This window comes from Camelus bactrianus, chromosome 32 (genome assembly GCF_048773025.1).
Source record: "Camelus bactrianus isolate YW-2024 breed Bactrian camel chromosome 32, ASM4877302v1, whole genome shotgun sequence".
Classification (NCBI taxonomy): domain Eukaryota; kingdom Metazoa; phylum Chordata; class Mammalia; order Artiodactyla; family Camelidae; genus Camelus; species Camelus bactrianus.
In genome coordinates, this window is record NC_133570.1 from 24,433,637 (window position 1) to 24,449,579 (window position 15,943).

General features: G+C 43.4%; 1 long non-coding RNA gene and 1 pseudogene across 1 annotated transcript; both read left to right on the forward strand.

The window, feature by feature from the left end:
• Positions 1-590: 590 nt before the first annotated feature.
• On the forward strand, positions 591-6,231 carry LOC123616134 (diphosphoinositol polyphosphate phosphohydrolase 1-like; annotated as a pseudogene).
• A 1,358-nt stretch (positions 6,232-7,589) lies between these two features.
• On the forward strand, positions 7,590-13,421 carry LOC141575776 (uncharacterized). Its single transcript, XR_012503586.1, has 3 exons — positions 7,590-7,708; positions 10,810-10,997; positions 11,112-13,421. It is a non-coding gene; the product is annotated as an uncharacterized LOC141575776 (long non-coding RNA).
• Positions 13,422-15,943: the final 2,522 nt, after the last annotated feature.

Consider the following 15,943-nt stretch of genomic DNA (forward strand, 5'->3'; position numbering starts at 1 on the left):
ACTCCTGGCCGCCGAGTCCTGGGAGAATCACAGTGCTGGCAGGTCTGACCCCGTCACTGGCCACGTTAATGGGCCTCCAGTGACTTGGAGGGATTAATGGCCTGATTTTACAATGACTCAAACAGATACTTTATGAGTGCTTTAAGAGGTTTCTACAGAAAATCTTCTACATCAAACTATCCAATTAAATGTGATTACTACTCTATAAGGAAAACCTGGAAAAGATTTGAAGGAAATCTTGGGGTGAAGTACTTTTGGGGACTTGGTTCTTCTTTTGACTTTTCTGTAGTTTCCAAATTTTTAAGAACCATTTATATCACTTTTAATGAAAAAAGTAAACTTTGCATTTAAGAAGTTAACATCCTAGTCGGGAGGTGGCAGCCCTGGCAGCGGCGGCGGCGGGGGGCCTGAGCGTGGGGGGAGTGGAATGAGGCGGCGGCTGCGGGCTGCGGCTGAGCCGAGCAGCGGAGAAGCGGCTCCCCCTCGCTGCTTCCCTTGGTCGAGCCGGGGGCGTGCGCGCGGCTGTCCGGAGCGGGCTCCTCACCTTTGACTCCCGCCACCCGCACCGCACCCCCAACGGGGCCTGAAGGATGATGAAGCTCAAGTCGAACAGACCCGCACCGGTGACGGCGCCGGCTACAAGAAGCGGGCAGCGTGCCTGTGCTTCCAGCGACAGCGAGGAGGGTGTGCTACTCGTGAGCAGTAGTCGCCATCCAGACCAATGGATTGTCCCTGGAGGAGGAACGGAGCCGGAGCAGGAGCCGAGGGTGGCAGCAGTCGTGAAGTCTGTGAGGAGGCTGCAGTAAAAGGGACATTGGGAGGATTAGTTGGAAGTTCTGAGAATGAGGAGAGAAAGCATAGAACGCACGTCTGTGTGCTCGCTGTCACGGAAGTGCTGGAAGACTGGGAAGACTCAGCGCTGGAAGCAAGAGGGAGTGGTTTAAAACAGAGGCTGCCGTCAGAGTGCTGCAGTGTCACAGACCCGTGCCGGCGTCGTATCTTGAAACGTTGAGGCAAGGCTGCTCAGCCAACAGTGGCACCCCGGTTGCGGCCACCACATACTCAGTTTCTGCTCAGAGCTCAATGCCAGGCATCAGATGACGGAAGACTTCCTGTAAGAGGAACGTAAATTGGAAACTAGACTGAAGCGCAGGGCTTCCCTCTCAGCCTTGCTCTTTTCACTTCCCCTCACAGGCCTCCTCTTTCAAATAAGGCAAGGTGGGCAGCAGAGAAAGGGCTCATTGATAATGCTGCTGTTTGGTGTTACGTGATGGGGCTTTTTTTTTTTTCTTTTTCTTTTTCTTTTTTGATTGAGCAGGCGGGGCTTGGGTATGTAATTTGTAAGTACGTTTGTGCATCATCTGTCTCTCCCTTTCCACACCCCTACAAGACTCTGAAGAGGCAAACAGCCTTTCCTCTGCCTTGGATTCTGAAGTGTTCCTGTTTGTCTCATCCCAGTCCTGGCCAGATATTTTTCTTTGATTTTTAATTGTTTTTATTAAAAGATACCAATATGAGATGAAATCTTTCAAGAACTTGTCCTATAATGTGTGTTAAGTCCAGTAGGTTGGTCACTTTTACTGCAGGACACATTTATCTACACATTATATACTGGGTATATAATATGTAAATAAATGACTTTTAGAAGAGGAATTTACCTGCTTAATTTTTCAAGGGTTTTTTTTTTGTTGTTGTTGTTGTTTAAATTTGGAGTGTTTCTCAAGTGGAGAGCCTCACAATTTACTTTTTTGTTTTTGATGCTAGTGGCTAGGTAAGTTTCCCTGTCCTCTCTCTTTTCTCCAGCCATTGACTCTAGTTATGTAGGGTATGGGAAGAGCTTATTAGCAACCTTCATCGTGCTCCCAGGACTCATGGCCTTCTCTTCTCGAAGCTGTGTTTCCATGCCAAGAAAGAAACAGGAAGAAACATATTTTCTTTTTTATTACCAAGCCAGGAGCAAATGGCCTCAGCTCAGATCTGGAGAAACAGTGATAGAAATGGAATGCCTCCCTACGTGTTGACAATAGGGATTTGAACTGGATTCTTGGGATTATTATCTAAAAGACTGGAGCATCGAGCTCTGTTTCTGTCCTGCTGGTTTGGAATTTTTTCCATAATGCTACTTACCGCTGACAGCGGCCTCTTTGTGCATACATGCCTTACACCGTGCTGAACTGGATATTGTTATTGTACTCGGAAGCATCCAGCTGTACTTGCCAAGTGCACCTGTACAGTCCTTTCCTCTCTCTGGGTAACCATGTTAAGTTCCTGAAAAGTACACAGGAGGAAAATCCAGGTATTTGCTTGTCTTTGTGATGGTACAGTATTTGTAATTGCACCATGAAGCATTCTCAGAAATACTAAATTTGTCTCCCACTGGGATGTGGAAGGTCCATCTTCCACTGAGAAGTGGTATGGAAGAATGCTTAATCATTTACTAGAACAGCTACGTAATGCATTGGCCCACTGCAAACTGTCTTGTTGGTTTTTGATACAGATTTGACGCTGGCTTCATTTGCCAGTTGTGTAGTTTAGTTGGGAAGTAAGCAGAAAAGGGTCTTGAGACAGGAGGGGGAGGGTGGGGAGGGGGGCAGCACTGATCAGTCCCTGGCTTGGGACAGGAGTTTGTTGCTATACTCCTACTGGCATCTCGTTTGTCAAAGCATAGCCAAGATGTGCAATTAAAATTGTAGTTCCCTTTATTTAAAAATTCTAATAAATACTCCAACTTTGAAAAAAAAAGTTAACATCCTGAAGAAATTATATTAAAAATGTAAAATTTTAATTCTTCATTTACCTTAAAGGCAGTCAGGGAAACGTTCACTGGGGGTCAGTTCAGGACCTGCAGGGTTTGAATACGGGCCTCCAGATCTCTTCTAAGGATTTCCCTTAAACTTTCTTTTAGTCTTATTAACTGAATAATTTATTGGCCTTAGAACTATTTCTGCTGTTTGGGGATTTATGAGGTAACTTAAAAGACAAAACTTTGACCAAAATATACATGAATAACATTTTTTTCTAAAGTAATGTATGATATCACAGTATTAGAGCAGGATTATCATTTTTAAAATCAAACTTAAACTAGTTGTTATATTTTCCATGCAATTTATATTATTCCAGTGATACTATACCTTGATATACTTTATATAGAAAAATGTGCTTTAAAGCCCACTTAATCTGAACTAGAATGCTTCATAAAGCTATCAGCTGCTCTTTGATTCCTCTTTTAGATACTTTGTTATTGCTGTGAACATTTAAAAGAGTAATTTATTTAAAGTGATGAAACCTGAAATTATCCAGATCCACATTCTCCTCATGTATTTAGCTCCATGTGTCATTGGACATGAGCCTTGGGTCAGTTGGCCTCCGTGTCAGATGGAGTAGAGGCCGGTCCCAGGAAGGGGTCCCGTGGGCAGGGCCCTGTGTGCAGGGGGACAGCTGTGTGAGGGCGCTTGTTATGCACCAGCCTGTTGTGAGATCCTCACTTGTCTTAGCGCTCCCGTTGTATTAGTGCTTCTTGTTACATAATTGCCGAATGCACATTCAGCGTAGTTTGTATTTGTGGTGCTTTTAACCATTGTTTATAACATTCAGGAATATCTGGAGCAGGACTCACCAAGCCCACGGGGAAAGCTGAGTGGCTACCCAAGAAGTCTGAGGGCCCCTCAGAAACTGATGCCTGTGTTCAGTTTCCGAATGTAGGTGTTGGATTTCACAGTAATATTCACAATGGCTGTACGGTCTATAAGTATATGTAGAAATTAAATAATAATGAAATATATGAAATTTCTTCTGCACTGGGTGATACTGCACTCACTCACTCTTAATGAACATTTATTGGTTTTTCTTGTGTAGTAGAACTTTGTTAACCGTGTCATTTTCATTCTTTGTGGTTTTTTTCCCTAACCCACTGTGTTCAAATCTAATATACAACTCTACATACTGAAGTAATGCTTTTCCTTAAAAGGGTTCTTCAGGATACGGTGGTGGGAACAAGGAAGCAGAACTGACTATGTTTGAAAGAGCTCAGGAAGCAGAGGGAAAGTGGAGCTGGGGGCACAGGCCCTCGGGGAGAGGATTACAGTCACATTCTCAGAAAAAAGATTGAGAGCTTTGGAAGATAAGATGGAGGAACTACAGAGACAGCAGGAGAAGGAACTTTTCCAACTGAGTCAAGACAATTATATTCTTCGAGCCAAAGGACTAGACACATTGTCCTACTTTTCCTTTTATTTATGGAAAAAGAACTACTAGTCTCCGCTAAATGCACTGTCACCCTCTGTCCCTGTGGCTGTTTGACTTGATGCATTTGCTGTCAGTGACTTGGTTCCCGAGAGTGCCTCCCAACAGAAGAGCCTAAATCGAACCCCTGGGGGAAAATCAGAATTTAAATTGGCTCATTTTGATCATTCTCTTGTTAGCAGTCCTTTTTGAAAATAAATCCCTTAGTTCACGGTGACCTTCAAGGAAGAAAGAGTTTCAGAAAGATTGCTGTAGAAGGGCTAAGTTCAGAGAATGACACTGTGTAGCATTTCTGAGTTAATTCCACCATCAGAACCATCAGCACAAAACATCCTGTAACGAATTAACCATCACTGGTGTTAAGCTAATTCCAGTGTGGTTGTAAGACAATTCTAGGTCTGTGCACCTTGTGTTTTCTTTTATTCTTTCTCACTTCATCACTTCATTTTCCAAATAAAACAATTTCTGCATTTTCTCAATGAAGTAGCTTTGAAGAATCAAACAAAAATCAAAGGTGGTTGCATTTTGAGGAAACATCAGATCCTGTCACTGAAGAAAAAGCAAAGCAAATCCAAAAAGAAATAGGAACAAGAGACACTTCTTCAGGGATGTCAACAGGCATGGTTCTTCAGCACGTAATAGGTTTGCTATGAGATCTTTTGGTTTTGAAAATAAGGCAGTTAAAAATATTTGTGTGCATTTAATAGGTAATGGGAATTCTGGCAATATGAGGAAGTAATCATTTGACTGGTCTGCACATTTGTCATGGGCAGAATTAAAATGGTTAAGAGCATAGGTTCTGGATGGTTCTTGGCTTCACTACCTGCTGTGCAGCCTTGGGCAAATCACATCCCCCCTCTGAGCCAGTTTTCCCATCTGTGAAATGGGAATGAGACTGACAGTACCTGTCTCATAAGAATGGTTGTGAAATTAAGATAAGACAGGGCCTCTGTCTCCTGGAGCCCTGCAGCAAACGCAGGCTGATTCTGCCCCTTGCCTGCCTGCTGGGGGGAGCCCCCCTTCCCTAGTTGGAGTTAAAAGAATGTGGGTTAAGGGGGTTTTCACTGGTGTAGTGAGCCAGGGGCCCAGAGAGGCCCACGCCCCGCATGGGGAACCAGGCTCCTGAGGGTGTGGGGACTACACCCTGGCTCTCCCTGAGGGTCATGGGGCCTTTGTCACCTGCTGGTCAGGGCTCGGCTGGGCCGGCGGGGTCTTCCATGGGCTCAGAGAACAGAGGCCCAGGTGGGCTTTTTTTGGCTACCCTTGTTTTCTCTTGCTTTACACTTAAAAGCCACTTGTGTGAAATTAATGCCACATTAGGAAGTATATATATTTAAATCATAAAAAAAGACAGTGCAGACCAACTTGAGTGCCCTCCACACAGTAACCAGTTAATGCTTGTTGCCTGTGACTAATTTTATAGCCATGTTCCCTTAGAAACTGTCCTATTTTTCTTTCATTTTCTGTAATGTTTTTCAGTAGACAATATTGGCTAGTTTTGATATTATATTCAGAAATATGAATCTGAAATCAATTGCCAATGCCCTGAGATTGAAAAAAATTTGACTTAAAATTGGGAGAAAATGTACGTGTCATGTAGAAGTCAGACGTTTCTTCTGTGTGATGGCATCTTGGTGACACTGACCTGACAGGCAGGCAGGACAGGTTTAGTGATATCCAGCATGAACTTTACCTTCATTTCCTCCCCACCACTCCCCCTTTTTATTAATTCCCTCCCTTTCTGTCTCATTATCTTTTTCTCCTTTGACAGTAGTAGCCTAAGCCTAGAGCCTGCCAGTAAGAAGCATTTTCACTCCAGGGACGCCCAGAGAAAGTGTTAACTGCATCAGAGATGACAGCATTTACTGCAAATTGGATAGCACTGATTTTGCAGGACACATGGCCCTAGAGTTAGTGAGAGCCGTCCAGACCCTTTGCCTGCTGTTCTGTGCTTGCTGCGTGGAGCATGCCCTTTAAGGAACAGACCTGTGAGTATGCCAGCCACCCCTCACACACACACAGAACACAAGACTTGTATGGCAACATATGTACATATTTTTCTGGGTTTCAAGGATTCTGTAGAATTAAGCACAGACTATCTGCCAGGCATTAGGCCAGGAGTGGTGAGACAGTTCAGAGTTTAATTAGATTTCCAAAGGTCCTTGGTTTTCATCAGATTCTTAATCTTAAAGAGGTTAATAAGCCAGGGCATCTAAGCATACATTGCCACTGATCTCACTGTCTGAGCCCCTCTTTAGCTCAAGCCAGGTGCTGAGCTGGGTCTAGGCTTTATTCTGCCTCGTCCTGATCTTCCAGAAACACCGAGTCTCTACCTCCTTGCTTACAGAGAGCTCCAGAAAGAAGCCTGGCTACCCACTGTGGCTCCATCCAGTTACCTCACCACAGAAAGTTGGGCAAAAAAAAAAAACAAAAAAAAAAACAAAAAAAGAAGGTGCAAATGTCACCAAGTCCAAACTCATTCTGCTCACTGCACAACAAGCCAGTAAATTAGGAGACAGGGTCTTGGGGCAAGGAACAGCGACTTTATTTAGAAAGCCATTCAGAAAGCCGGCAGACCAAGAAGATGGCCGACTAAAGTCCTGGAGAACCACCTCCCCCAAGTCAGAATTCAGGCTCCTTTCCTACTTGCTTGGCTGTTGCAAACTTTTTGGCATAGGAATTCTTTGTTCTTGGAATCCTGTGTTCTTGCAGCTGACCACGTAGGTCAGATCATGGTGCCCCTGTAAACCTCCAACAAAAGAAATGCTATTTTGTATTCTGCAACTTGTTATCTTTATATGAATGGAAATGTGTTAATGTCCCTAAAGGTCAGAGCCTTGAGAATAGGCTCTCCTGTGTATTTCAGGCTATTGGCAACACTGTTTCACAAAAGGTGCAGAGCTAACAAGTCTGAGCCTAGAAAAGAGAGCACAGGGTTAAAGTCAAAGGAACAGATCTAATATGGAGTTGGGTTTGTTCTTTTCTATCACACAAACAGCCCCCCCCAGCCTTTCCATCCCTGGTGTGCAAAATCAGGACGTGGTTTTTCCTGCAGTCACTCACCCACTTACCCCTGTGAAATGCAGTGCATTATACTGACAGGCTCGTTGGCTTTGGGAAGTTCTGCAACTTTTTGTTTACTAAGCATTTTGAGCATTTTGGAAACAATTGTTTTCAGCTAACAAGTCTTTTGAGAAAATTGAAACAGTTTGAAAAAAATTTTAAAGCTTACTCAAAAACTGAAGAAATTTAAAGACAAAATATTTAAAGGATGTATCTTTCATAAGCACATATGCTAATGTTATATAGGTCCTGCTGAGTGAACTAAAATGTAACTTTCTATTCATAAAAATGAAAATGAAAAATTGTATAATCAAGTGAAAGATCTCCATGAAAAAAACAAGAAAAATGAGGAGTGAATTTTCAAGGAAAACCAGAGATTATTCAGCAAATTAGCTTCCTGAAAGTAAGTCCTTTTTAAATTCTTAAAATCAAATCGATTCTTTCTAAGCATATTATTGTTATATTAATAATACATTTAGTTACACTTGGAAATTTTAAAAATTATACACTGATTTTCAGTTTTGTAACTTTCATATTTTCACTTTTCAGTGGATTTTCTTTTGGCATTAGACGACTAATACGTACTTCAGTATTTTCAGCATATTCATATTTGAATTAGACATTAGTTTTAGGAAGTTGAACAGCCCTCTTGATCCTTCATTAAGCCTGGGACACTTATGTAATGCATCTTGTAATGATGCTTTTAGTAATAATAGTAAACTAAATGTACAGTATCATTTATTGTCTTAGGTCAGGTTCTGAACAAGTAGAGCCTGAGCTGGGGGTCCTTGTGGAGGTGATTTCCTGGAGGATAACTCTCAGGAGAAGGGGAGTGAGAGAAGCAAGGTGGGGGTGGGCAGGGGGAGGGAGGGCAAGTGAGACCATGGTCCCAGCCAGAGGCTGGTGTCATTCTTCTCTAACCAGGAAGCTCAGGAGAGCAGACTGCACCCCAGAGTTGGTCCCCAAGTGAGGCAAGTGGGGGAAAGCCATTTACTTCCCCCAGCCAGTCAGTCCCTGGCTGAAGTGTGCCCCAGGAAGTGGGTGGGGGTATCTCTAGGCTGGGGGGCGGGGTCTGCCATTTGGTGAGGATGTTTCTCCAGAGGAGGGGAGCCTGCAAGTGGTGAGAACCAGCACTCACCATGGCGGGCTGGTGGAGCACCAGAACCTACATAGGAATCATGCTCCCCACTGTAAGGGCTCTGGATGTTACTACACTCACCTTTAACATGTTAAGTGAAGGAGCTGAACTGACAACCATGGGCAAGCTAGGTCCTGTCTTCTTTTAAGAAGTGACTAATCATTTCCCCTAAACATTCAAATAGGACTGCTGTCAGAAGAAACTTCTTGGCTGTGAATGTCATGTATGTTACACACATTCACATATTTCTTCCATTTTTCTGTAACATAACTTAGGGCATTGAGGCAGGGCTGCTGGTAGCTCACACTGATCTTTCATGCAAAATAGAAAAAGACACACATTGTACAGACAGAGCTAGAAAGTACACAGGTTGGCAAGTGAGGGCACTTTTGCATAAATTAGGGGGGAAAAAAACTCCTTTCCCCAGGCCAAGAAGAGAAGATCTATTCCAGGTTCCAAAACTGGAGCTCTAAATAATTTTCACAATGAAATAAATGATTTCTTTAGTACATTGTGGTTAGATGATCATATATGGAGTCCTAAAGTCCTTTTGTAATGTCTCTGGAAAAACAGAAGAATTGATTCTAAGGTTCAGGTGGTAGACTGTATTTGGTTGGTTAGTTTCTGTGTGTATGACTGGCAATGTGTGTTTCTCAGAAAGGAGTCTAGAATGACATGGCAGGGGGCACAGACCCCACAGGAAAAATGCAGCAAATCTTTGTGGGACATTGATTTGTTTTTTCTCTGAGAATTGGCAGGAAGTATTTTTATATTCCTAATAAGCCAACACTCTGAGGGTTTCCGTTCTTTTAGATCCCACATCAACATTTCCTGCAGAGTGTACTCCTCACTTAGTAGTTTACTCTTTAGAGAAAATGAACTTTTTATTTTCAGTGACACAGAGTTCCACTGTGCATTAGTTTTTAATTTTTAAGAACTGAATATTTTGTATTGAAAGGTGTAAGGACCAGAGTGGTGGGCGATAAGGTCAGAGAGGCAGCCAGAGGCCCCTGAGTGTGTCTCACAGTAAAATCTTGAAGAACCTCAGTAACTCTCCTGAAATGACATCCACAGAAGGTCACACAGAAGATACAACAATGAAATGATGCAGCCAAAACCCATGATAATACAGGGCTTTATGAATGGATTTATTTTCTTGGTAAGGCTGGGTTTTAAGGTAGTGTGGTACAAAATTTCTGACAGTTTTTATTTTGAAACTGAACTGTACCAAGTGTCATTCCATGAATCCAAGAGTTCCTTCAGCAGTTCTGAGTTGAGTCCCATGTTCATTTACTGAGCACCTGCCCTCTGGTTAGTGCCATCAGGTAACCAGGTGGTGACATCAGTGTCGGTCCCCAGAGAGCTTGCAGCTTGTTAAATAGAAAAGACCTGCACAGAGGTCAGGGTCATGGGAAACAAAGCCCTGAGCGCTGTGCTGAAGGGACATGGAAGGTTAGTGGGGGGGGAGGGGTTATCAGAAAGAGCCGCACTTGAACTCAGTCTTGAAGGATAAGTGTGACTGTGAAGCGGAGGAATGAGAGTATTGAGAGTTGTGTGGAATGTTGGGCCAAGCATTTTTTTTCCTGCATTTTTCACACAAGGGTGAGCAAAGTCAAGTTCTGCTTTCTAGTAAATATATACTGTGTCAGGTGCCGATGAGTGTTTAGGGAAGAAAATAAAGCAGCACATGGTTGCCATTTTAGAAAGAGGGATTGAGGAAGGCCTTCCTGGGGCCGCATCTGAGCAAAAGTCCTGAGCCAGTGCGGGAGCGAGACACCCGGCTCCAGGGGGCAGAGCTGCAGGCAAGGGAAACAGTGCAAGCACCCTGGGGTAGGAGTGTGCTGGGTGTGTTCCCAGGACAGCCAGGAGGTCTCTGCAGCTGGAGTGGAGCAGGAGGGGGAAGATGGTGCGTCAGAGGAGTGGGCAACACTGGGTTGTGCGACACTGAAGGTCATGGTAATAAGGACTTTGGATTTACCCTAAGAGAGAGGGGAGCCACCAGAGAGTTTCAGATGGAGGAGTGATATTAATGGACTCTTCAAAACAATTCACCTCTTCCTGTGTGGAGGACAGACTGCAGGTGCCGGAAGGGGAGAGGTGGGCTAGTTAGGGGGTCGTCGTCATCCGGGAGCAGTGAGAGCGGCGGCGGGGAGGGCCCTGTGGCTGTCCTGGGCACATGCTCAAAGCTGGCTCTGGCGGGCTCCGGGAAGCTCTGGGAAGCCCATCATCCTTTGGTGGGGGCGGGGTAAAATCAGAGCTAAAATTTAGGAAAGATAATTAGCAGCAGATCTTAGGATGGGTTGGGTAAAAGGGAGCCTGTACCACAATCTGTCATGGTTAGGAATAATTTGCTTTTGTACTTCTAGGAATATCAAGAAAGAGAAAACCAGTTTATTGGAAGACATCAAAAGACTGAAGCAAGACAAGCAAGATCATGAAGCAGACTTGGGAAAAATGAAGACAGAGACCAAGCCAGAGAGCAGGTGTGTGCACCACTGGGAACACACCGAGCTGGGATGGTCACTTTATACTCGTAACTGTTCAGAACTTGAGTGTAAGTAATAGCAATTGGATAATAAAAGCAAAAAGCTATTCCTAGAAGTATATTGTAATTTTAGAAACTTTTAAAAATTAGTTATTAATAGGTATTTGTGTTTGGTTTCTGTAGCAGTAATTGCAAGATTGAAGAAACTCAAAGATTATTTTGAATTCATGGCACTGTGTGCGCAGTTGTTTGCAGTCCTCCCAGCAAGATGGCAACCTTCCAGGGCCGGGTCTCCCTTTTTATCCCTGGGCCTGAAACATAAGCTCTCAAGTGTTTGACAAATGAACAGACAACACCGTGCAATGTTTGTAGAAGACATGAAGGTGAATATTGTATTCCCCACCGGGGAAAACAAAGGAGGAGTTAGATAAGAATGCAGGAAAGTTTAACATTAAAAAAATTAGAAATAAACAGGAGGGTGCTAGTAAGGGTTTCAGGGAGGAGAAGCATCTGAGCTGGGTCCTGACAGGTGGAGGGCCTCGGAAGGGGAGGCGGGAGGCCGCCCAGCATGGGCGTGTCACTGAGCGCACCTGCCCTGGGCCATAGGTGGACAGGGCACAGGGCTGGAAAGGTCGATCGGCGGAGCCCTTGTTTGCCAAAGGAAGGATCTTTTCTCTGTGATTTTATGATCTTCAGTGTAAGATACGTACAAATAAAATCCACTAACCTGTTTGTAAGAACTATACTTTCCTCGTCTGTAAAATAGAATAGTAATCATCGCTCCCATCATATATTTTTTGTGTTAAATAAAATCATACAAACTTTGAGAATTGGGACTGTGAACACAGCCTTCTTTTACTAACACACTAGACTGGACACAACCTTGCTACATCCATTGTTTTGTTTTGTTTTGGATTTTTTTGCCTCATTTTTTCATAATGCTTTCATTAGATAGGCATTGGTTTTCATGTGAAATGTTTTAATTTAGTTATTTCTATATTTTGAAAAATTTGGGTTATTGAGTTACTTTATCTTATAGGTGAAAAATTACATAAAACTTTTAGAAGAAACACATAAGAAATGAGTCACCTGCAGAAAAGATTACAGCAGAGTGCTGAAAATCAGGGGCTTCTGGGCAATGATGCAGTTCAGCTTAAGGAAGCAAATGAAGAAACTGAGAAGCTCAGATCTGAGGTGATAGATCACTCCAGAATGTGTTCCTCTAGATGAACGCTGTTAGCTTTAACAGCCAGCTGTTAGCCTCATGTCACTGAACCAGTGCTCTAAATTCTGTTAATTAAAACAGCTGATTTGGGATTGGTTTGCTTTCCTTTGCGTAGTCTGTTTTAGATTAGACTGAGAATACAGTCCGCTGTCCATATCTAGGGGCTCCCTATCCAGCAGATTCAACCAACTGTGGATTGAAAGTATTTGAGGAAAAGCAGAAAGTTCCAAAAAGCAACACTTGAATTTGCCACACGCTGGCAACTACTTACATAGCATTCACGTTGCATCAGATACCATAAGTAATCTAGAGATGATTTGAAGGATACGGGAGGGTGCACATAAGTTCTATGCAAGTCCTCTGCCATTTTATACAAGAGGCGTCAGCATCCATGGATGTTGACATCTGGGGGGAGTCCTGAAATCAGTGCACCGTGGTTACTGAGGGATGACTGGAAGTCCAGGCTCCTTACCCCAGCCTGGCAGGTCCCCACGTGGTCTGAATCCTGCCTGTGCCACACTCCCCCAGTCACTCTCCTCCAGCCCTGCCAGACTGCATTCTGATTCTTGAACAGGCCAAGCTCACTGCACTTCATGTCTGGCCCCTAGAAATACACGTTACCTTCTGAGCATGGGTCTGCTTTAATAAGATGGACTGCATTGCCACTAGGGAAGACAGAGTGGAGGTTCCTTAGAAAACTAAAAATAGACTTACCTTATGATCCAGCCTTCCCACTCCTGGGCATATGTCAGGAGAAAACTCTAATTTGAAAAGTCACATGCACGTCAATGTTCACAGCATCACTGTTTATAATAGCCAGGACATGGAAACAACCTAAATGTCCATCAACAGATGACTGGATAAAGAAGTAGTGGTATATTTATACACTGGAATACCACCCAGCCATTAAAAAGAATAAAATGCCATTTTCAGCAACATGGATGTACTTGGAGGTAGTCATTCTAAGTGAAGTAAGCCAGAAAAAGAGAAAAATGCCATACAATATCACTTACATGTGGAATCTAAAAAAAGACACAAATGAACTTATCTACAAAAGAGAAACAGACCCGCAGACATAGGGAAACAAGCTATGGTTACTGGGAGAGAAGGGGATGGGAAGGCATAAATATGGGAATTTGAAAACTGCCCCCTTGGGGAGTGATGGAAATGTTAGCTATCTTGATTGTGGTAATGGTTTTATGGTGTAGACATCTATCAAACTTCATCAAATAGTACATGTGAGATATGTGTAATTTATTGAACAGGAATCATACCGCAATACATTTTTTTTTTTTAAAGATTGGCTGCATTGTGTCCTATGTTTTTGTGTCTTCAGTGAGTGGGTCTTCAAGTTTCTGGTCTGCCATATTTTCTGAACCAGAAGTGCCCTGCTTCCCTTTTCTTTGATAAACTGTCAGTGGGTGGCATTTATTCCTGTGGCTTCAACTGCTCTCTGTCCACTGATTAACTGTCAAATCTTCTCCAGTGTGGACATCTCATTTCCATCCCAGAAATATACTTATAATTGACAAGTAGACATTTCCACTTGATTAGCCCATAAAAATCTCCAGCTCTGTATGTCTGAATTTACACTCGCTCAGAACTAGGTTTGCTTTTTCAACCAATGGCATCACCGTCCCATCTGTTTTCTGTGCTATACATCTGGGAGTTTTCCTTCACTTCGCTCCCTCACCCCCATCAGTACTACAATTCTATTCCTTAGTGTCCCCCAAGTCCCCGCCCCTCGCTCCCCACTGCATTCACACCCCTTGCTAGTCTCCCCAGTGCTGTTCTTTAGAGAGAACAATCCACTTTTCTCACTTTTAATGACTAATCTGAATGTCACTGTCCTCCTTAAAACCCTAAATAATTCTCTGCTGTGTGTGTGAGGAAGTCCACGCTCCCTGATTTAACGTCACAACTTCTCATCACCTAGTTGCTGCTTTTTTTCACCCTCAGCTTCCATTAGTTCCCCACAGCCTCTAGCCTCACTGACCTTCCTTCCCTAATTGCAAAGTGCTCTTAGACACGAGCACACCTCTGCATGAGACACGCAAGCTGCCGAGAATCCCGTCCCCACCACGCACTTTCCTGGTCTAGAGATTTGCTGGAATCCTTCAGATGTCAGTGCAGGAAGCATTTCCTCTCTGACACCTTCACTACCTTCTAGAACCCAGCCCCAGGCAGTGCAAGGGCCCCTCTGAACATACAGTATACATGATGCCAAGTGACTCTTACTACATTGTTTTGAAAACCTATTTAAATTTGTCTCTTCCATGACACACTGTGATCTTCTTGAGGGATAGGGGCTGTGTGGTATTTGTCTAGACAGCTAATGTCTGGCACAGACCCCGGGCCATCGGAAACAGTCTGCTGACTCTCAAGAATTGTCATCTTTGCGATGTAAGAAAGACTACATGATCTCTGATCTTACACCATCCGGCAAGGGTCAAAATAATTTCACATAGAACTACACAGGCAAAATATGTGTATTCTTTTCCTCTTTGTGAGCCCGAGATCATAGGCATCCTGGAACATAGGTGTCACTCTAAGCTGTCTGTCCCCTAGGCTGTCACGTCCAGCTTCAACATATTCTGTAGAAGTCGTAGGGATATGTGTACAAGACCCCCTCTTACAGCAAATGGAGCTTCAGCCTGACCGAGTTTAATGTCCATATAAAAATTGGATATGTTCCAAATTGAAGCCTGAAGTAACATTTCCTGTCTCTCCTTCGAGTCTGTCAACCATCTGCATCCCACATCCCCACCAATCACCTGCGTCAGGCCACCTTCCATCTAGAAACATTTTCGGTGGGACACTTGGATGAGAACTAATTACAGCAGTCATGAAAATGGTCCCATGAACGTAGGCTCTGCACAACAAGGATGCTTTGACCGGAGGCCTCAGCCGTGGCCTGCAGGGTCTGTTCACGTGTTCTGCTTGGCTTCCCTGCAGACGTTCAGCAGAAAATCAAGCCTGCAGTTAAAGTCATAGAAGGCCAAATAAATCCAGAAAAATAAAGAGGCAGATTTATCTCCTTGGAAACATTTCTGAAACTCATCCACTAATGGGAAGAAGAGCTTTAAGAGGTTCGTTTCAGAGCAGATGATGTCCAACTGCAGGTGGGTCACTTTTGTCATTGTTGCCCACTAGTTGGCTTTCTGCTGCTTCTAACATGCCTCCGTTTAGAGAAGTGGCCTGAGTCGGCCCTCAGAGCAGACAGGTGAGCTGGGCCTGGCGACAGCCAAGCTCCTCTGCTGTGTAGTACACAGCTGAGAAGGAAGGGATGGCCCACGGCTTCCTCTGATTCTCCATCCATCACTTATAAACTCTCTGAAGGGAAAATGGAATAAAAAATCTTAATTCAATATGGTATTGTCAAAGTATAAAAATAATTGTCTTTGGAAGGGAGGGTATAGTTCAAGGGGTACAGTATGTTTTGGGTTCAGTTCCCGGTACCTCAATGTAAAAAAATAGTAAGAAAAATTCTTTTTAAAAAAGAAAAAGAACAAAGAAGAAAAGAGATCTCAAACAATCCAACTTTAAAAAGAAAAAATTTTTTTTGAAAAAAGAAATCAGCTTGGTCTTTTGCTAGATTAGGAGTTGGGATTAACAGATACACACTACTATGTATAAAATAAATAACCAACTCCCAGGTCCTTAATAACCTAGTTCAACCTGAATCCTTTCTCTTTTTTCCCCTAAGCAGCCCGTGGAAGCATCTGAAATTCTTATCTTATAAAAGAATTCATTTAAAGGTGGTTTGAAAGTTACTGGTTAAAACAGTTAT